This window comes from Tauraco erythrolophus, chromosome 7 (genome assembly GCF_009769465.1).
Source record: "Tauraco erythrolophus isolate bTauEry1 chromosome 7, bTauEry1.pri, whole genome shotgun sequence".
Taxonomy (NCBI): domain Eukaryota; kingdom Metazoa; phylum Chordata; class Aves; order Musophagiformes; family Musophagidae; genus Tauraco; species Tauraco erythrolophus.
Window position 1 is genome coordinate 10,437,826 of NC_141471.1, and position 23,965 is coordinate 10,461,790.

At 37.8% G+C, this 23,965-nt stretch overlaps 1 protein-coding gene across 1 annotated transcript in view; it reads right to left on the reverse strand.

The window, feature by feature from the left end:
- PTPRN2 (protein tyrosine phosphatase receptor type N2) overlaps positions 1-23,965 on the reverse strand; it is a 683,076-nt gene that overhangs the window by 286,849 nt on the left and 372,262 nt on the right. The gene's annotated exons all lie outside the window — the stretch shown is intronic.

A 23,965-nucleotide genomic window follows, 5' to 3' on the forward strand; every position in this document is an offset into this window, starting at 1 on the left:
AAAATATGCAATATGCAAACAAGCCACAGCTTCTTTTGCGATCTGACATGCACTAATAGCTAACAAGCGACAGGCTATTTCAAATGAGCTGGTCCTGCACAGCTGAATTATGATAGGCAAATGGGATAGGAATGAATTATAGAGCAATGCTCCCTGTCACAATATGCCTTTGCAAAAGCTACTTCCCTTCAGAAGTTATCGGCACCTGCCAAAGCCACAGGGATTACCCTTCCCCTACGGCAGCGTGTAACAGCAGGGGAAATTTTGGCTCCTGACCAAGAAAGCAGAAACTGAAAAATGTACTAACAAGCAAAGTGAGAAAGCTAAGCCAAAATTCTTTAGGAAAGTAACACATTCATCCGTGCCTGAGCCTGACTCCTCATTGACTTTTAGCCTCTGCACTGCAGCATTAGAACTGCTCATAGAGCACCGCGGAAAACAGCAGACAAATTGGGATCTAAGAGGGTACGCTTCGTCACCCAGTCGCGATTCGCTTAAGAACAAGTTCACAAAGAAATTTGACCCACCACTATATTGGGCCCCACTCGTAAACAATAGTCAATGCATATGTCATCTGACTCCAAAAAGCCACGAGTCAAAGCATGGAAGGAAGTACAGTGCCACAGGGACTACAGGCTTGCAGCAGGCTGCTGCATACATCACCTGGAGCTACTGCCTTGAATTGAACTTCAAAATACACTCAGGCAGCCTGGGACATTTGCCCAGTGAGTATCTGATTTTCTGGTCAAGAAATAGAGACTCTGGCGCCCTTTGGCAAGAACAACACCAGGAATCCCCTCCTGATTACCCAATTCCATCCGCTCTCCTCTGCATTCCAGCCTTCTGAAGGTCTTCAACAGCCTAAAAGCACTTCAGCTCAACTCAAGGAAGCGCTCTTCCTATTCTCCAAACACGGTTATCACTTATAGTGTCTAGATAGGGCACTCCTTTTACCGTCTCTCCTCTTATCAGTTCTTGCAACCTGTCACCCAATGGATACACTCAGACACAGAGAAATATTCTGTTTTGAAATGTGTGATAGCAAAAAATTGGTGAAGGGGTAGAACATGTGCAAGGTGAAGGGACAAACAGGTACACAAGGAGAGTAAGAGAGCCTAGACATACAGGTTTTAATAGGTCTTCCCTGTATACACCAAAGTCCCCTCTAGATGTCTACGTGAAGGTAGAGATTTAGTACTTTATTTTTTTTGTGAAAATAAGGTGCACTTTGTTTTCACTCTAGTGATTGATTCTCATAAAAGTTAAGTAGCCATCTATGAATAACATTTACTTTAAGAGCTCGGGTGCTAGTTGTCTCTACTGTAAAGATGAAGATATAAATTCTGATCATCTAAGCTCAAAGTGAGTATTGTTCAACAGAGCAGAAATTCTGTTTTACTATTTCTTTGGAAAGTATCAGAAATAATTACTAAGGACTCCATTCAAAGTCAAGTATTCAAAAGGTAGGAAATGCTAGATTAAAATTGCTTATGCAACTCCATTTGGACCTCTTGAACGTATCTGCTGTGAAACCATCTTCAATTATGTGATCACAGACTATTTTTCCATGGCATAGCTGCAGCTCTTTTCGACTGCACTATGGATGGTATTCTGAGAAATGGTATTCTGGGAATGAATCAGGTTTATGTAGTGAATGAGGCTTTCATTTCTCTCTGCCTCATTTGTTTCAGGAACTGGAAGGTATATAATGAACCAGCAAGGGACTACAGAACGAGAAAATAAGATTTAATGGTTAAGGCAGCTGCCACTGAAGAACTGAATTCCATTTCTGGATCTGCCACAGAGTTCCTATGTGATGTTGGACAAATCACTTCACATTTCCCAGAGATGACCATTAATTTGATGTTACTCATTTTCTGGCCTCTATACAAGACAATTGAGCTGAGCTATTGAACACTTATAGCTGCAATTGATGTAGATTAAAACTGTATTTATATACACATAAAGACTGATTAAAATTATGGAGACTATGAAAAAAATACTATTTAGAAATTAGCTGATACATTATCAACTATTTTGTTATTCATCTCTCTGTGCCTCTGTCCGTTATCTGTGAAGTAGGGATAACAAAACCATGAATGGCCAGAGAATTATGCAGGTAATTTCACTACTGTGTGTGAAGCATTCAGGTGTGATAGCCGTGAGAACAATGAAGCAACCAATAGTTTTGTATTCAGTGTGGGTTTTGATTGATGTGTGGTAAGGAAAGCCCTGGGGCCACATACTACATTAAGAGGATGGAAAGAAACACAAGCTAACTACCAATGAAGCAGAGTTGTGTGGAAAAAGCAGTATTCATTTTTAAAAGAACATCAGTGCCTGCATTCAAAGGGGCCAAATTAAGTTTTGCAGAATCAACCTTAGTCCTGTCATTGGGTAGTTTCTGTGTGGGCTTGATTTTGTTCTTTTCATGTGGATTTGGAGTTGTGTTGTCTGCTTCTAAGAAGCATTTGAAGGTATATTGTGGGTTTTATGTGAAGAAAAGAAAATCCAGGCACCTGCCAACTCCCCTGTTTCTAACCTAGGCGGGCCACAGATGAACCTGAGCTGGTCCACGAGAAAGGCTGGGCAAGTTGAGTTCGGCCCTGGAGCTGTTCTACCTCACTGCTTATCCAAGCTGGGCAACTCCACCACCGTGTCTGCCGAACCCAGGACAGGATGCGTGACCAGGTGAATCGGAGGTACAATCTGGCTGACTGTTGTCCCTTCACTGAGGTTGCCCATCTGTACTCACACAGGTTGAAAATCAGGGGCGAACTTCTCTTTCCTATTAATACAAAAAGATTTAGCTGGAGGAAGAAAGTAACAGGGGACACTTTGGCAATTCACTACAGCTTGGAGTTGTGATAAGGAAACTGCAATACACGGAAGTTGTGTCTTGTTAGGAAAGCCATGAAAGAAATTAATATTGTGACAGGGTCACAACTTTATTGAGAAAACCTGACCATTAAGTTCTGGGAAAGATTACTTCTGAATGCCTTGTTTTACTGTTCACCCTGGTTCGTAGCCTTCTATTTTCTGAGACCTGCTATAGCTGACACTCACTTTGCCAAAATATATTACAGGCCACGTGGAAGATCATATATCTGCAAATAACGGAATGAAGTTAAATTGCAAGTTTCTTATAACAAACTGAGCCAGCCCACTTCGGCATTAAGTTCAGGTTTTACACTGGGAGAGAAGATAGGCTTTAAGGAACGTTTTAAATTTGATTGCCTCAGAGAACACGAATAAGTAACTTCAAAATTTCAGGACAACGTGCCTGCTTTCTAAAGCTTAAAGCAGTTTCATTCATGAGGTTTATATTTTGTCGAAGCATTTTCACTAGATTTGCATGCAAATTATGAAATACAAAACCAATTTAGTGCAGCAAAGAAAATTATTTCAATCACTAAGGGAAATAAAAGTAACTTTTACTTAGAGGATGAGAAGAAAAGAAAAGCAAACAAGAGATTAAAAGTATCCTCTCTTGATGAATTCCAGTATTTGGCCTGGAGAAGATTAGCCAGAAGAGGAAAAAATATTTAAGAACTTATTCATAAAAATTACCAACCCTAAATCTACGTGCTGAACAAATTAATCTTGATTCCTAATCTTTCACATCTTCATTCTATAGCTTTCCTGATCAGAACAGAATGAAAAATTGTTACTTAGACCTTAAGACCAAGCAGGGGTGCAAATTGCTCATTCCAAATTCCAGCTGACATAAATTGTCACAGATTCATTGAAGTAATTTAAGTTGTGATAATGTATACTATGGGAAGATTCAGTCCCACATAACTTGCCTCTGTATAGTAGTTTATGACTGCACTTATTCTGGATCACACCAAATCAAAATACATATGTTAAATAAGTAGTGAGTAAATGTAGACATGATATTCACAGATTATCAGGAAGACATAACTTAAAGCAATTAAATATTAAGGAAAAAAAGAGAGTTTAATCAGTCTGTAATCTGCTACCTGTACCCAAGCCAATGAAGCCTTCTGATGTTCACACCTCAGTTAAACCAGCATTTTAATATTGAGGTTGTATGACAACAAAATGAAGTGAGCAGTGTAACAGTCGACTGAAATCCTTTAGCCAAGTATGAATCTCAATATATGATGTATGTCTCTCACCAGGCATCTGATTAATACTAGAAAGAAAATACAATTCCCACTTTAAAAATAGATAGTCTTTCTCTTAATTCTCATGTAGACGCACATACACGCACAACTCTGAGCAGAGCAGAACATGGTAAGGGAGCTGAGCAGTGACAAGGCACCTCCTATCTTAGAGCCCTAGAGAGATATTTTGGAAACAATTGTTTTTAAATATTCAATAGGTTAATTCTTAAACCAATTACATATTTAATAATATTTTGATTACATATAAACATTTAAAAGAGCCTCCTCAGTCAATTCCATTTGAGTATCAGGAAATCAGAAGTACATGGGCGATTTTTAATTTGACCAATCTCCTCGCAAGCAATGAATGATCCATGAACAAAAGGTATAATTCCTTCCAGGATTCAAACTAGTTGTTTAACTGACAGAGGCAGATCCAGATAAATAGATGTCTTTGATTTTTGGTCTAAGCACCAGGAAGCTTCTTTCATCCAGATTTTTTTTGTCTGGGAGGTTAGAAAGAAACAATTTTAAACTCCTGGACAGAGCATAAATACGTTTAGATATAAAAATCTAATACCTATATTTTTTTGCTCTCACTAGACCAAAAAAGACTCATTTTACTTATTGAAGTCCGTCGTTGTTTTCTGTTACCTCTTTGTATCTTTTTAATGACTACAGTCCTCAACGAGCATTACGATTACATTTGGGTAACTGTTGTAGGAATATAGAAAAACACAAGATTTCTTTGCATAATACTGTCGAGATTCTTCCTGATGCACCTGATAGAGTGGAAGAGGAGTGATGATGACAATTTGGCAAACACCTTACGAAACACATGGCACAACAGGAAGATTTTTAGAAAGGGAGAAAAGGAAAAAGTAGAGGGTAATCTGAGAAAACTATACAATTATACTTATGGCAGCAAATGCACAGCAAGAACAGCTTTAATACAGATGAACAGTTTTGTGCCGGTCCATCACAGATCTAGTAGGCAAAAACCATGTGAAGAAACATTGTCTTCTATTACTGACTGCTTTGGGGATCAGGAGTTGCATTTAATGAAGGGGAGACCCTCACCCTCATACCGAATGAGTTTTAAAAAGTAAAGGCATTTCCATACAACTCTAGAGATCCATTCCTGTGTCGTGTTTATACATTGCACAGCAGAGCCCTGACACCTGTGGACTACTGCAACACAAATAGATGACAGTGGTGGAGCCAGAGCTCCTAAACTTTTGCTCTTCCTGCTCCATTCACCACCACTTTCCACAGGTGGAAATTATTATTCTTGTGGAGTAAGGAAGGGAAATTGTGGTTCCTCCACAGGTGAGGAGGCTGAAGGCCCTCATAATCTATCTCTGACTTCAGTCTTATCACTAGCAGTACAGAGAGCGTTTGGGAAACTTCCATTCCCGTCAACAAGGAATGAGGTTGTATTTGCAATGAGCAAATATAAAATTCCAGCATATGGACATCAATCTTAAAAAAGACATACTGTGAACCATTCCTTTAGGCAACTTCTTGACTTGTGAAACCGTGCAGAGGTACTCGCAGATACAGCAAATCATCAACCTATCTTAGTACAGCAATTAATTTTTGTTTTCACTAAAGCAATTTCTTAAGATATGTTTCCCAGAACAGTGCTACAATCTGATAAATGTCTGGAGTGATATATAGAAAGTCCTGATGTGCAAGTGCCCGAGTTGATTAAGACAAGCCGACACATTATTTTAGATACATGTGAAAGGAAAATTCTGCACTAGGGAGATTTGACTTCATTTGATAAAATGAGCCATGGGTATTCATCAGTCCACAAGGAATGCCTTGGTTTCCAAGGGAAGGAAGCCTACAAAACTGGTGCAGACAAGTGCTATCACATATTCAGCCTACAGTTCAAATCTGAAAAACAGGGATGGGAGCAGCTTGCACTACTTTGAAGTCTGGACACAGCCTCTACATAACTCAGTTTTCCAGCAGTACAGTGAGGATATTTTTTTGTGTGTTTGCTGACTTCCTGTTTCTCTTTTCTAGTTAGACATAAAAGCTCCCGCATTCAAGGACTACCATTATCCCATATACCTGCACCTCTTGGGCCCATAATGGCTGCAGCCCTGGTCCACTGGAGTACAAAAAGCAATGTTGTGTGTCAAGGTGCAGGTGTAGACAGCATTAGGAGGATCTCAATATGCATATAGTCCTATAATACGAGCAAGCACAGTCATTTCATGCATGAATTAAGCCTGCATGACAATCAGAAATTTCACCTCTTCACCTCTTTTAATACTAAAGCTGATACTCAGTGCAAAATGACAGCATATTTCCTTTCTTACATGACGTTTACATAGGAACATTAAGCAGCCATTCTTCATGTGGAGGATGGTGTGAATGTATCAAAACATTTTTAAAAGCTCAGTATTACAAAGTGGAGTTGAAGGAAGAATTTTTTTATTCACTGTTTTGTAACAGCTATTGTGTATTTTTCATCATTAATATTTAATCAAACTGTCTGAAAATAGAGCTATGCTTTACCGAGATGCATTAGGCCAAGCCGTTTACCTGCAATTAAAGTGGTAAAATATTAGGAAAAAAATAGCAATTCCTCCTATGGAATTCTAATATAACCGCAGAATGATTTAATTTGCAATTTATCTTAAAAGTACAATAACGTTTAGAACTATGAAGTTAACACCAAGGTGAGCATTTCACTTCCCTATAAAAAGAGACTGAAAATAGTTTTCTTCAGATAAGGAGGCACTAAAGTGGGACTTGAGTGGTATAACTTAAAGGAAAACATAAAATCTTGCCAAAATAACAGATAGCTGTCCCTGAAGTCAATGCCTCAGGAAGACGCTGATGAAGAGTACATCAATGGAAGTGCCATCTTTCATACAAGATATGAGAGCGCCCGACCGTTGTGTAGTCACGAGTGACTGGGGTATTTTTTGCTAATACGAGAGACCTTGGCCCCTGATTTCTGCTGAGCCAATTTGGTTTAATCGCATTCTGCACACCTAATTCCTCCCCTAAACTACTTAACTATTCTGGAGTGCTAACTCTATCTTCTTAAATACCTATTACCCTCCACTGCAGGAATCTCTGAAATCCTCTGCCTATATTTCTGTGTTTGATTAAGTATATTTCCCATGTTTTGGGGAGGAAGGGTTCTTTTGAAAGAAAAGCTATTCAAAATGTAAGCTTTTAATTTCAGTAAAAGAACTGTGAGACTACCAAATTGAATACAAACCGAGTAGTCTCATATGACAATATGTGTGCGAGGATTTTTAATTCTGGAATTTGTTTAACAGTCTCCTTTTGTGTTGGCTGTTTCTTAAAAAGTAAACGGTACCATCTGTATAGACCATCTGAACTGAACTGACCCTGAACAGGAACATGAACAGAATGAACCTACAGATAATCCACAGCACTTTGTCAAGCCTGATGGTAGCTAATTTACTTCCAGATAATACGGACAGGCAATTATTACTAGAAAACTTTAATGAACAAAAATTGAGAAGAATTCCCTTAATTTTGCAAGCATTACTTTCCACAAGAGTTCGTTTCGTGGCAAAGTTTTCGGCAATACAAAATGAGAAAGAAACGAGTCATAGGGCTTGGTTCTGAAACCAGCATCTGTTTTCCCACTCCTGTCAAAGTCATTTACCATTATTTAGTGTGAAGTTTGGCTTGCACATTAGCAGAGCCTATGATACCGGGTATCGGTACATCCTATGAGAATTGCCTAGGCTGCACAGCTCTCTCTGGCACGCCTGCGTGTCCAGTCCCACATATGCTGCCGGCTCTGCATATGCTACCGGTAGCGGCAAATAACAATCAAAGAGCGGCAGATGAAGAATAATTACATTTAAGGAACGGGGCAAGAGACACAAGAAAATTGTAACACATCGAGACATCCTTGAGGAGATCTTGGCTTGCCTACTTTGCTTTCACGCCCACTTGGTCCGTAAAAGCTCCGTCCCTACCTCCCCTCTTCCAGCATCCAGCCTTTGAGCACTCTCCCCACGCGGGCTGGCGGCACGATGGGAAGTCACCGGTAGGACTCGATATCCTAATTTGCTCCAAGTGCTCAGCTGCTGCTGCAAGACCAGCCTGTACACTTCTGGAGCTTGTCTCCCCTGCGGGGAAGTTGGGATAACTCGATTTGCTTCTGTCAAGGAGAAGGGTGCCAAGCCAAGAGATCTGCTTCTGTTGAGCCCTTGGCACCGAAATCAAGCCTGCGGTTCTGTCATGCCCTTTTTGTTGCTTGGATTCATGAGGAAAGGCTATAGGACCGCTTCCTCCCGCTGCACAACTAAACTGCACCACCGTGGGAGGCTTGAACTGTGTTTTTAAACAGGCTCCCTGCTGTTTTGTGTCACATTCTTTCTTCTTCTCCTTCCACAGCAATTTCATATATATTACATTCTAAAACAGAGGGCAAACTCAAAAAATGAGCATCCTGTACACAATTTTCCAATGTTCATGGCCAATTTGCTGCATTCTGCTGTGAATTTCATGACAAGGAATTCAGAAAGTATTAATATTGCATTTGATCGCTCCTCCTTTTTCCTCGTATCCACTGATGCTTGTGTACTCACAGGATGCGAAACAAAGCAGGGGGGTGTCTTCAAATTCCAAAATCTTACTGCTTTTGCATTTTTCTATGAATTAAATTAACCCTGCTGTAATGTTGTCTTCAAGAAAAAAAAAAATACAATTTTAGGAGGAAACTGATATACCACAACAGAAACACCAATTTATGTATTTAGTCATGTCCAGGGATTGATCTAACGTAGAATTTAGATTTATTTATTTTTAATTCCCATTTTTATATTGAATCTTTTTGTTAATGTAAAATAAACAGCATGGAAGATTAGCTGCTTGGCTTACACTAAGTATTACCATGTATTTTCTTAGAGTGAGGTGCTCTGCAAGGGAGTATTAATGATAATCACTAAAGGTAGGAAAAAAAATCTGAAGGAATCTCTTTTAGTTCCTCAGTCTTTGCCAAATACATATCTACATTTTTATATATATATATAAAAATATATATAATACAAATATATATAATAAAAAATATAAATATATATAATATATAATATAAATATATATAATTTTTATATATATATATAAAAATCAGAGGCAGTGAAAAAGCTTTTCTTTGATTTAATTTCAAGAAAAATGTCAAACGTATAGACGTATCCACTATCCTTTCCTAGACATCAAAGCTATTTTCAACAGAAGGGTCTCTACTCAGCCAAAAATATAGTCTGTTTCCATACTGCAGCTGAAGTCTGCAAAAGCTCAGAGAGAAAGAGGAAAAAAAATCAGTTTTCATGGCCATGTACCAATTTCTACAGGATGAAAGATGAAAGCATTTTGTTTGAATCCACCAGTATCTTTTAATTAGCAGAAGCATTTCCAAAAGTGTCTAGCTGTCTCTAGGAACACAAGTCTTGGTCACTAACTTCAATTTTGCAACAAAAATTATACAATGACTTAGTGACATCTTTCACAAAAATGGGTCAATTTTTCTTTCATAAAAAATGCAAGAAAACCTGACTTTCAAGTCATTTGGCCTTTTATTATAATATATTACATCTCATGCACTGTCTTGATGACATTTACTGTTTCCTATGCAGGATCCCCCAGTATGTATGAGTTGTCCGGAGTTCAAAGAGGGTAATCATTAAAATTCGACATTTATGTCAATGTGTACAAAGGGAGTTTACCTTTTCATTAGCTGCATATATTTCTTTTCTGGTGGAAAAAGCTGAATATGAAGTCATGAAAGTCTCGGAGTGATTCCGTGTGATCCCAATTGAGACTGATGGGTAATTCTATAGGATTGCAACCGAGATTACTGGGTAAAGGAATTGATTAAAGATTTTTTTTTGTTGTTATTTGCTGAGTTGTCAGGAGGTGTTGAGTCATGCTGTGAGAAGTTCGAGTGCTGAATCTTCTGCTGCCATATACAGAAATGTCACGTTATATTGCACAGCACACAGAATCAAGTTAAAAAAAATTCTTTGTACATAACACGGTAGTTTGGTAAACAAAACCTATCAACTTCACAAATCTGGTTCACCTTCCAATTGTATGTTATTTTCGATGCCTGATTAGCTCAGACTTTCTCAGTGCACAAGTCCTAACAGATGTCTTTCTCCAGATGAGCAAACTGATTTGAATACAGTAAGGATATGAGTTGTCAGCCAAGATTTAATAGGTCTTTTCTTTTGGTTGAGAAGTGTTTCTTAAACTCCTGAAAACAAATTGCATGTGTTGCACCATTTCCTTGCTTGGCCAAGGTAAAACAGCCCAGTAAACTTCTGCCTCTAGATTCATTCCAAAATACTTAGCAATTGCACTGTGATTTATTGGAAACACAGAAAGACTGATGCTGATGCAACATCCAGAATCGGCTTACAGGCTCAAGGGAACAGTTTTTATGTCTGGCTGTGGTAGGAAGTCAACATGAAGAGGAATGCATGAGTTTTACCATTGACCAGCTTAGCTGAGTAGCAAACAGTGGAGCTAAAAACCCACGCAAGTGGGTCTTGGCTGGCATACAGCTGGGAGGGAAAAGGAGAGCCACTCTGAGAAATAAAAGTTGTCTGTGGTTCATGCAGCTGTGAAGGCTGACAATAACTACCCAGGGGCTACATGGAGCCATCATCTCATAGAATCATAGAGTGGTTTGGGTTGGAAGGTACTTTAAAGATCCTCGAGTTCCAACCTCCCTGCCATGGGCAGGGAAACCCTCCACTACTACAGGTTGCCCAAAGCCTCATCCAACCTGGCCTTGAACACTTCCAGGGATGGGGCATCCACAGCTTCTCTGTGCCTTCTCTGTGCCAACCTGTTCCAGTGCCTCATCACACTCAGAGTGAAGAATTTTTTCCTTAGATCTAATCGAAATCTACCTTCTTTCAGTATAAAGCCATCGTCCCTTGTCCTATCACTATACACCCTTGTAAAAAGTCCCCCTCCTGCTTTCCTGTAGGATCCCTTTAGGTCCTGGAAGGCTGCTATAAGCTCTCCCCAGAGCATTCTCCTGGAAGAAAAACATCCTGACTACCTCCCCTCCAAAGCCCAGCTCAAAGGGAACCTGGAGACAGATGAGGACAAGGTCACCCACATTCCACTTAGAAACTCTTCCTGCAGGGGTCCAGAGGGAATGCAGAGTGAGGACATGGCCCAAAAATATCAAGCCAAACCTTTTCCATTAGATCTTATTTGGTCTAACTGTAATCTTATTGTTCTTTGATCCTGTGATTAAAATATATGTCAGGCAGGTCCTTAGGAGTAATTTTCTAAAATTATCTCTATGTTTAGTGGAGGCAGTGAGAATTATATTCATGTACTATTTTCCCAGAGCTGCAAGTACAACCAGCTATCTCATATTACATTAAAGGCAAGACCATGCCATGCAAAAAGTGGATGCACATTTGTGAGGAGTAGGAGAGTCAATGATCTCGGTGCCTGCTTTCAGGAACCTGCATTCAGTAACTCTTATTCAGCCTCATTTAAGAAGTTGGATCTGCCTTATGCAAGTGGACCTATGACCAGCAATCAAATAAATGATATTATATAGCCAGTAATCCATGTCTGCAGCCTCGCTTAGCCGAGAGTTAATACCGGGGGCCAAAACCTGCCTCTCTAGGAAACGTTCTGGAAGAGTAGAAGCTATTTCAGTATGATTTCTTAAGCAGCTAAATACTACATAATGTCAACATGAGCGGAAGGAACCAGCTGAATCAGGCCAGTAGGTGGTATTAGGCAAAACCTACAAAATAATAGGTGTTTCATTTTGGAGCTTCATGCTTACTGATATTATCTTTATCTGAGAAAGAGACAATCGATCAGGAAAATTTAATCTGAGCTTTCTGCTATTATTATATTTGAAATATAATAAAAGACCGTACAAATTACAGAAGAGCTTTAAACTAGCAAACTAGAAAATATAACATAAATTACTCTTTAATACATTAATGTTCATCTTTGCAGAAGACATAAGAAGAAAAACTCTACTCAGTCAAGACAAAGAGGAAATTCCTACCCTCTAAAATCTTCCAAAAAAAATTTTCCCAATTAGATCTGTACAAGTATCCTCTACATCTCCATTCTGAATTTCTATATTTGCTAATCATTTGGATGCTTAATTGAAAAAAAAAAGTTTTTTTAATCTGTTTTTTATTAATCTGATTCACTTCAGGACTCAGAGGCCCTTGATAAGACTGTTTCACTCCACAATGCAATTCCATGAAGGCATAATTTGTGCCAGCATATCATGCCCTTACATGTTTAATCATCTATCTCTTTAGAAATATACAATCTAATTTTAGTTGTTATATTTGCCTAAAGATCTCTGATGCATCTATGGTTGAAATAGCTACTCTGAAAGCTCTTTAACATTAGTATGTATACATAATTATTACAGTAAATGCTTTAAAAGCTGCCCACAACAAGGGAGGAGTTTTAAAAGGTTTGTGGCTGCAGGTAAAGGTTTCACTTTGTTCAGCTTCCCTCTGCTCCTTTTACTAACCAGCCTGCAGCTTCTGATGCTCTGCTGACAGCCACCTTTCAGATTTCTATACATCTCTTAAAGACAATTACTGAGTTTACCCAATGAGCTAGACCAGGAGCATTCTAATAGGAGTGTGAAAGGCTAACAAGCTGGAAGTCTTTGAGGTGGCATCAGTGTCTCACATCTCTTGATGTCAGTGAGCTGATAAAATTGTTACTAGTTCAAGAAGGCACGCACCCATGGTTCCTCCTTTCAGGCATTCCCTTCAACTAAAGCTAGCTAGTTAAGGTCTTGTATTTCAGATGCGGTAAGCGAGCTGAAATGTCAGACTTCACTCCCCAGGAACTTCACAAACAAGGGTTTCTATGCTGCAAGGAGGACTATGCCATTAGCAGGGGGAGAAATTGTCTCATTCCCAACTCACCGATTTTTTACATATTTTTTTTGATAAAAGGAACGCTACCTCCACCCTATTTCTAATCATAATCTGAGCAATGTGTTGACAAAAGGTAACACTTCTTTTGAAGATTATTCTTTCTTGGAAACACCAAGCACAATGCAGCTGTTACTCTGTTGTATATGGTCTGACAATGCTCAGGTGTGGCGAAAGGCATCCCACTCCCTGTTCAGCCTGGGAAAATGCTCAAGTCTGTGAAAACAGTCCAAGATTTAACTTCTCAGAGCTGCAGCCTCCCAGCGCTAGAGCAGAGTCAGCCATCCTCGCTCCCCTCCAGGCTGAACCATCCTTTCCGAATTACCTCACTGATGTCAAAGGGATTGTTTTAGCTACAGGTACCATTCAGTGTGAGCCAAACCAGCAGAACTCAACCCAGAACTCCTGTTAATAATCATAACAACAGTAATAATTAACCTACCAATTTTTATGTTCAGTAAAACTGCGTGTGTATCCATTATCACAAAAGAAATAATACAGCAATGAATATCACTACTGCCACAAGCCATTACAAGTTTGGAAGCATATAGCAATACAATGTGGTAATCTAGGACAGTAAGTAGATATTATATAGTTGACTCTAAAAGTATCATTTGCATAAACTCTGCCTCCTGAAATTGAATGTAAACCAAGATATCAGTCCTGGTATCTTGTACAGAAACAACCAGCTCTGGATTGAGACTGATGCAGAGCAAAGAGTGCCACCTACAGAATCACTAGGAACATGTCCTTCAACATTTTAGGTCCCCTTTCCATTTGCAGACCTTCTATGATGATGCTTAGTTAGCACTGTCTGGTGAGATCAAATCCAGCTGCTGAGCTCTCAGAACCAATAAATTAACTGGAAAAGGAAGTAACATTAGAGCAAAGCTGCTAAACAAAAGAGATGTTTGAAAAATTTGCTAACACTACAACTACGAGAAATGATCTTACCAGCTCACAACAAGTCTGCTTTGGATGCACAGTCTTCCCACGTGCTTGACATCATAACACAGCACATTTAATACTTGTGCAGAACCTGCAATACGCAGCACCACGAGAAAACCTCAGAAGTACTGCTGCTGTGATTTTATTTTCATAAGGGCACTTTGGACTACAAGGTCTCAATGAAAAGAAGCACAGAAGTTAAAATCTATACATTTCTTCCTATTCTGCCTTATTTGTCAAAGTCCAGAAATACTCTGCTCAGGAAGGTTAACTGGATGGCAGCTTCCTCAGTAACCAGAGACTAGTCAGCAGTTCAGAAACAGATGGTAGGTTAAATAGCCTCAGCTGGCAGGATTTTTTGCTTTGGCCTTTTTCACTTCCCTTTAGTCTAATACATGACTGTATTGCAACAGGAAGGTTTTAAGTAGTGGTCAAAAATTACAACAGGCATTCCTTATCCACATGCAAATATTTCCCTATCCAGCCCATAAGCTGCTGTCATCCATTTAAAGATGACCGTGTTGATAACCATAATAATGTGGCTGGACCGTGAGCTCCAAATTCTATTTAAAAATATGTTTGCTCTGGGGGTGTTAATACTTAGGTATTTGGTCCACAATGAACAAGGAGAAAAGGATGCTGTGGTGGGGGAGAGAGCAAAAAAGATCTTTCTTTTTGTATCTGATATTTGTAAAAACTTTTAAAACTCTCAGTTTTGTGTGTCATATGGCTTTCACATCCTGACTATTTGGGGCTGAACCTGATCAGTCTGCTCAGCTACTGTGCATCTGCCAAGGTTTGAGCCAATAACATATTGCAAGAGCCAGTGCAGTAATTATACAATCTGATCTCTGCATGCTACCAAAATAGACTCGTAGCTAATGATGGCAGTGCTACCACCATTTAGCAGGTTGAAGATGTGTGCCATATTTAATGCCTCCTCATGAGATCAGTTTCCTAATCTGAAAGGGATTTAACATACTTAGAGAGAAACGTGCAGTTACTCCTTTCTGCTGTTTTCAAACTGCTCCTGGTCATATTGGGCCTCTCTGCTCCATCCTTCAAATAAACAGAAAAGCTGCTTTCACAGCTCATCTCCAGATACAAAATTACTTTCATGGTGGTTGAGCGCTCTCTGCTATCCAAATTTCTTACAAAAACCATTGCTTTCATTTTCTTGTGCTGCTAAGCTGAACAAAGATAAAAGGAGTCAAATAAAGATTATTGATTTAATGTTATCATTTCTCATTCTTTCTCCTCCTTAGGAGCACTGTTGTGTATTTTATACCAACATATGCAGCAGCAGCAACCTGGCGAACAAGTCAGCTTTGTGACTCTTTGCAGGCTGGAGTTATCAGCAGCCACCTGTGCTGTACGCTGTACTGAGGAATTAGTGATTTGGAAAATTATCCAATCCATACTATCAAATCAAGGAAAAGATCTACTGTTTGCAATTACTCGCTCAGAGCTTGCTGCTGCTCCTCCTTGCGTTTGATAAAATTCAACTAGTGGAACTACAGCACTGGCCCTTTCCAGTGAGAGTTCATCGGGTTTTATAAGTATATTCTCAATGTCACAAAATAAGATAGAATTATTACTAAGGGGTAATTATAAGGATTTTTTTTCCTCTCAAGTTTAAGTTAGGTTGTATGTCTGAGAAGTTATGGTTACATTCCCATTTCCACCATGCATACAACCCCAAACCAAAGGAAAGTTTGAAATTTGATTAAGTGAAAGCTAATATCCTCTGTGATGGCAACGAAAAAAGAAAATAGCAGTTTTCTCACATCTCTTTTAGGCATATTACGAGGTGACTTCTCAAGAACCAAAATGTGAGCGGTCATGAGCCCTTACAGATGCCTTTCCAAAAGTGCCATTAATATGGATTCATTAAACATTTTTATGAAGAGCAGTAAAATGAGACTCAGTCCCCAGCTGGAGATTTTGGTTTTATCTTTTCTGGGTTGAGAATCTTGAAAAAGCCTTGGCATAGCTAATGGCTCAGCATCTAACATTTATGCAATGCAAAATGCTGTGTCTGTTTGAAAGAAGCCTCAATAACTGGAGACTTTTTTCCAGAAAAGAAACTGAAATTACCACATAACTGCAAGACTTCAAGGAAGAAAACCAAAACAGTGAAAGCCACCAGCCATACTTTATGAATTCAGAACACCTATCAACATTTTGGAAACAATTGGATGCATTAAAGTTTTCAGAACAGCGGAGTTTATATTTATATATCTAAGTACAGAACTTATGCTTTAGCATGTATTTTATGACAGGTTGGGAACAGAAACAGACTAACACAGTTCCCCGGTTAGGACAGACACCTCAGGCTGTGGTGAAACATGACCTTTATAGACATCTAGCAAAAAAACATTTAAGAAACAGATATAACACCATGACCTTTTTAGATATGTAGCATAAAACATCTAAGGGGAAAATCCTGCTCCTCTTCCCAACTGCCACAGAAGCCATGGACATGGCAGGAACTGCCCAAGGGGCCGGCGGTGGTACCGGGAGCTGCGGGTTTTACTGAATCCCAAAATGATAGTAACAGCTGGACTAATTACACCTAACTTTGCCACCTATGTGTCTGTTATTTAAGCTCTCTCTCTAGTTGCTTGAGGCAGGCAGGTAGCTCCAGAAGCAGTGTTTAAAATAAATGTCTAAAGCAGAATATATGAATTGTAAACCAGAATATATGAATCGTTCTTTGGAGGCACTTCCATTGCTTTGACTACAGAGGGACTACTAATTTCTAACTAGAGTTCACTTAGATGAACTGCCCCTCAAGGGATGACATTATTATTACACCCTCTGGTGATGAGAGACTGTTTATATTGCTCCAGTACACAGAAGAGATCACATTTTAGTGGAACTGGTAGGACACAGAATTTCCTTGATCAAACAGAAGTCAAAGCTTAACACTAGTTTTCTGTACTTCAGCTTCTTAATGGAAAATAATCTTCGAAAACTAGAATTACTTCTCTGACAGATTTTTATTTCCTTTTTCCTATCATAGAACATAAAAAGCAAGGGAAAGTTTATTTCATTAAGTTGGAGAAATTAAAAATGTAGCACTGCTAATGATAGTGTTGTTCCTGCTCCTATGGTCCTAACACAGGCAATCCCATTCTAGGTACAGTCCGTAGGGTATTTTTACCGAAAGAGTGTTATTAAACTTTCAAAGGAGAATTTTTTGAGGAATGATAGCCTAAAGGCTAATAAGTATTCAAAAAACAGAAATGAAATAAAATCTCTAGGAATGATTGGTGCTACTCAGAGCAAAATTAAGAGGGTATCAAAATGTATGATGAAGAGAGCAGGAAGATGAGAATAAATTCTTAGTGGCCAGATCTAAGAGGCCAGTGAAGTTAGATGGAAATTAATTAAAATTTGGAATTAAAGTGTTTGGTAGCACCTCAATGGAAATATAAGCTACAACCAACACTTTGAAAGAGGAAAATCTGAGAGTCTGAAATTATTTTGAAGTGAAAACCAAATAAGAGATACTTTGAGGACATCAGAATGAGAACGAGAAAAAATTGCTCGAGACCAGAAAAGGTTAATGAAGCAGTTAAGGAAGAGAAAGGTCCATCCAAGAAGCCAAATGATCCTTTGCCTCAGTGGAACAGGAGACCCTTGCACCATTCCAGTAATTAAGATGAAATACTACGAAAACAGAGGTGCCAGGTGATCTGGAACAAATAGCAAACATCCAGAGGTTCTGGAAAAGCTCATCTACAAGTTAACTGAAATGTTTATAAAATGCACTCTCTGCTGCTTCTGATGTGTGCAGCACACTGCAACTATATTTAAAACAAATCCAGAGCTATAGAGTCACTCCAGGGTATTACTGACCAGCGGATGTAAACGACAGTTCAAATCAGATAAACAAAACACGTAAAAGATGATGATAATAAAGGAGCTAATCTGCACCGTCTCTGCAAAGAAACACCATGCCTTGTCTCTTAGACTACAGCTCTATGTTTCATTTTCTAGAAAAGCCATCTTCAATGCCTCCCACCCTGGTTTCCACTCCCCTCACATATTTTGTAGTGCCCTTACAACAATTATGCCACTATAATTGTTTAAGAGTTATTCTCTAAATTATATTACAAATAAAATAAAATTCCTTTAAAATTATATCATATATTTTAAAATCAGACCCTACAACCCAGCTCCACAAACAGTTGTGTTTACTACAGAGGTGGCAGTGACAGTGGCATAACAGAAAAAACAAACAAGATGTTCTTTAAGTTTAGCTTAGTGCTGAACAAAATATGCCGTAGAGCTACAATCTTAGAAAACTTGTGATATGTTGATAAAACAGTGAATAAAGAAGGATCTTGTGCCATACTTTATTTAGATTGCCAAAACAGTTTCTCAAGGTCCCTTACAATAGGTGACTATAGATAAAGAGTTCTAAAACAAAGAGCAAAACAGTGCCTCAGAACAACAAATGGCCGAAAGAGAAAAAACAAAGAATATGATTAAATGGTGCTTTTTTATCATGGTAAAAGGTTAATGACAGGGCATCTTGTGGTTACTTTCTAGGTCCCTGGCTATTTAATAGATTCATTAATAATCCAGAAAGGGATCTTGTGTTGGTAGGCAGCAAAACAGGCACACAGTAATTTTTCAGGTTATTCAGGACAGAGAGGACAGTGAGTTCAGAGTTTTACTGTAATACAGGGTTGAGTTTTTTTGACAATTTTGTCTTAAGTTATCACCAACTAATATATTCTTTAAACCACAAGGCTGCTCAATATAGAATACAATAATTTTATTATAACTTAATTTTTATGAACTAGAAATTATTTTGATTTCACCAGATAAGCCTACAACTTACAAATAATAATTTTGTTTATTTATTTTCTGTTCTCCTTTTTTTCTTTCAGAAAATCTTCCAGGAAACAATGCAGAGTTTAGCAGCTCTTATTAAGCTATCAAGATGAAATATCAAGATCAACTCCAGAAATGAAACTTAATCCAATAATGTAGGTTCATCAATGCTGAGCTTACACATATTTTCTATTTTTCCTTTGCCCTTTAAACACTACTACTCCTCATCTGGCTATCCTCCTCTCTAGGGAAGAGAAAGAGAAGAATATAATTTTAAAATTAATTTTCATTCTCTCAAAAATTAAATTAAATACAAATAACAGTAAACCTATTTTTAAATAAATCAAAACGAATAATGAAAATTATCCTGTTCTTATGAAATTTCTAGGATACCTTTAAACTTTTTTACTTAATATTACATAGAAGCTCATTTGTGAGGAAATATTCACAAAAGGTTACTCTTACAATACAAAGTTTGTGAGATTCACCTGTCATTCCATCCTGTGCAAATGCACAGGTATTAAAATATACCGATTTTTTTTTTTTGTCCCTCACAGCCCTAAGAAGAGAAAAATTGTCAAGTTCTTGAAATCAGCACAGCAGCCGTATCCTGTATACAAGTGTGGAATCATAAGACTGCTTCTTAAGGTCAGTGCAGCTTATGTTAATGAATATGGAAAGGTTACTATTGTTGTCTTTTGTTGATTTCTCCTCAAAAAATGCAAAGAACAAAAAGGTCACTAAGCAATGTTTCTAAGCTACTTTGGAATTTATTAATCTATCACTGAAGAAAATAAAAAAGGGTTAATAAAATATACTCTAGACACAGAAAATCAGATTAGAAGTGGCATTTCACTGTGAAACCTGCTTTAGACAGAGAAAAAATAACCCCCAAATCAGAAAGGAAGGCTACTTTCAGACTTTGATCACTAAATAAATATTTACAAACCAAATAAAGCTTTTTAAAGTACAAGGCTGGAGCACCATAACACACCGTGGAGGAATACATCTGTGACAGTGGAGCTGACATCTAGCACTGTAATGAATGCTAGATGCAACAATTATATGAAAATTGTACTTTTCCAGATCAGTGAAAGAAGTTACTGTATATCGAGTTTTGTAGACCAAGTCTATACTGGCAGCAATTGAAAAAGTAAGCAGGGTGACCATGCAACGGCAAGAAGAGACTGGCATGATGTACTAAATTCCCAATTGAGAGACATTCAAAGAGGATACAAAATTGCATTGTCAAGCTTGGATAGCGAAGTGTTCGAATTAGAGGAACTTTGAGATGAGAGAAGTCCTGTCGAAGGCAATCTGGATTGGCAGGTTGAAAAAGGGACAAAGGGACTCTGCAAAGTGTGTCCAAAGGCACTGCTCATTCTTGGGTCCAGGTTGGGGAAAACTTAGATGCAGTCTAAGTTTAAAACTATGTCTCTCTCTTCTGACATACTTTTGTCCTAAACAAATTATAAATGGCTTTCAAGTCATCATTTGGTTGCTGCCAGTGTCTTCAAGTGGAGGGTTTGCAAATAAGTCAGATCTGTTTTGAAAAGCCCTGCTGATATCTAGGAGCTGTAGGGTCAGGAGAAGATCTGAGAGAACAAGAAGCTTATATTTCCATCTCAATACACAGAGCTGGGGATAGAGAACCAGAAATGCACTCTGAGGTCCACTTCAGGGGATATCTGAAATAGCATGAATAAAAGGTAAAATTTTACTACGAAAAATTAGTAAGAAACTGTTTCTGTATGGATATTTCCATATATATATCAACAGAACATGCATATCATAGATTCTGAATTACTGCATATATTCACATTTCTGTGGTTTTCTCATGTTGTGTGGCCCTTTAGCTTTGCAGTAACTTGTCTTCAGTATTTGTGTAGTGTGATGACAGAGTGGAAGAAACAGCATAATCTTGACATTTTGGCATTATTCTTCATCTATCTTGCCTTTTGTGGAGGTTACTATATTATTTAAAATGCCAAATGTGCAGAACAATATAGATAAGCCAAATTCCATGAATTTTAATGGGAATATTCTATACTTTAAATTCAAAATAGGCTTCTTGTTTGAGTGGAGGATCAGCTTTGAAGATAGCTGTGCAAACAGTGACATCGTTGAATTGAGCTGTTTGGTAGAATAAGTTTTGAATGAAGGAGAAAGTGTAAGTATCTTCATGAAACAGCCCTTTCACTCTTAGGGGACAGGTTAATCTATTTTAGGAATTTTGAAGTCGTAAAACAGGTTTCTATGTAATGGCTGGTGCCACTGGACTTAGGTGATCATTTGTTCATATTTTTAAAAATAGAGATTACAGAATTAAGGGACATTATTACCTATGTTGCACTGGAAATAAGCAGCACTAATTTATCCATTTTCTATTACAGAGAATGACATTTTTAGCAAAAGGAAATTTAAATAGAGTTTTTAAACCGTATGACTGTTTTCTCATGATGAGCTTATTCTTTTGTGTGTGTATGTGTATAGAGGCAAATATTTGAGTTTGAATTTGCTTCTCAAGAAAATTTTATGTTGAAACTACACTGATGTTACGTCCAGATGGAGTGTAATGAGAAGAAAAGAATTTCAGGTTTCATCTGCATTTTCATTTCAGTATATATGTCAAATGCTTTGCCTTGTTTAGATAAAGGTCAAGAAACACAAAGATTTTCTTTTTATTTTAAGAGTTTAGTAAAACAAGGAAAATGTAGGTGGAATGATTTGCAAATGAGTTCCTTTTGAAATTCTCTACAGCAGTCAATTCAAGTCCTGGAAATACAGTTTAATTGTTGGAAGATGTATCCTACACTGATAGGAGCCTTAACTACTCCTTTGTATTGCAAAGAGGAATCAGCACAAGCTGGAGAACATGACACAGTCTGACACAAACAAGAAGGTACTGAGCATAGCAGTGCTGCATGAGGAGAAAAGTGAAAGAAGATAATTATTTGTCCTATTTTTCTGTAACAGGATTGTCCCAAAGTCTGTGTGCATTTAGCAGTGGCTATGCACTATTTACTTCAACAGTCTGAAGTTAAGCATATGCTTAACAATGAGATTTTGGGCAAATTCAGCCCTTCACATCATTAAATAGTACCGTAAAATCCTGGAATCAGATGAGTAGTATTTATTATTTCACAAGCCATTATTTTTTGAAAGGTATTTGGAAAAATTTGGATAAACAGAAGACTAAACAGACATGTCAGAACACAGCTGGAGTTCAGACACATCCTTAAGACAGATCCTCTTCAGTTCAACTTCTGCATTCTTCTCAAATTATTACAGGACATCTCACTTTTTCCTGAAACAATTACGAGGTTGATACCTGTGGTATTTACCTACTCCGAGAGTGCTGTGATGATTATCTAAGTCGCCCTTGCACAGAAAGGCAGCAGAAAACCCATGCATTAGCTGGACAAAACCAGTAAAGCACTCTGTAACTGATGACGATAATGACTCAACAGTGATTCACTACCACCGAAACAGTTAGCAACGCAGCAACGGACAAAAAAACTACTCCAGTACTCCTAGAAGGAAGCAGTCATAATGTCTTTTCACTCAACATGGGTAAAATAATAAAGATACATTATCTTGATTCTCCTATGTGTGGGGAAAAAAAGTGTATAAAATATAAAAAAAGACACAATGCTCTTCTACAGATTATTTTTTGTCTCTACAGATGAACTGGGTTGAAAGCTAGATATAGAAAGATTACACTAATTAGATTTCTAGAAATAATTACCATCACTAACCAAAGCAAATGACAAATCAAACAGATGACTCAGTTTCAATGATGGCTATCGATCTACAAACATAAGCAAAAATAGATCAAATTCTTTATATACCTTTAAGATAGGCAATACCCAGCACAGACTATTCAGGTGAACTAGAAAAAGACTTTTTCTTTCCCTCCCCAGATATTACAGAATTCTGTAAAAAACGTGAACCGCTGGAAGAGGGAAATCAGATGTGTAATAACAAATTTGACATGATTTCTTCCACATAAATGTGTCCTTGATTTTACATATCAGACATGAAAATGGAGAAAAAAAAATTCCTAATTTGAAATATGCCTTTTTTTTCTAATCAGCCTGAAAACTGAAAATGTTTGGAATGTTCTGTAAGAACGACTTTAATAAAACATTTCGTATCAAGTGAAAGAGTTAATTATGCTTTCAGTCTGATCTACTTTCTTTATACTCTGTAAAAACATAAAGATGGAACTTCAATATGTTTTCAGTGCATTTTGTTGCAAACATCCTTATATTTAAAAAATAGTTCAACTGTGGTCTGTTCCATTGACATTGGCATAAATATGTACCGCAATACAAACGTGATACACATTTTAGAACTAGATACTAAGGAAAGACTTTGTTACTGAGACATAATATACACTTTTGCAAACTGTAAAAAGCACCAATACTCACATATATCCTTTTCTAGTTCAGAGGACAAAACTTGGCTTTCCATTTCTGATCCCTTTTCTCTTTTAAAGTGCAAATACTACATTTCCTATAATCATGCTTTTCAAGCAGAAAATAGCCAGTGGAATGTGGTTTGTTTTTTTGTTTTTTTTAAAAAAACACCTTTTCAGAGCAAAACATAACTAAGAGAAATGGGACAATTTAGAACTTTGTCCTTCCTCCTTGAAGATTTTCAGTTGAGTTTACTTGCATTGGGATCAGGGCCCGAAAGGAGATGTAGAAATTGGCTTTGAACAACCTACTAAGTAAGTAGCCCTATCTGCATTCCTTACTTGGACACAAAGCTGATCATTAATAACCGGGTAGTTTAGGGGAAAAAATCAGGCTTCTCAAGCACCTTTCAGAATCAGACTGGAGGACTGCATTCAAGGAATAATGACAGAAAGGAAAGAATAAAATTGCAACTGCATTTCTTCCCATTAAAAAAAAAAGAAAATCAATTTCTGGATAAACTGAGGATCTCACATACTCTTCACACGGGAGAACAAGCATTGTCGTTATTTTTTGAAATATATATAAATACCTTAATTGGTGAAAGAGAAGTACTTGACAGTGATTCGAAGGTTTTCATTTTTGTGAACATAAGTCA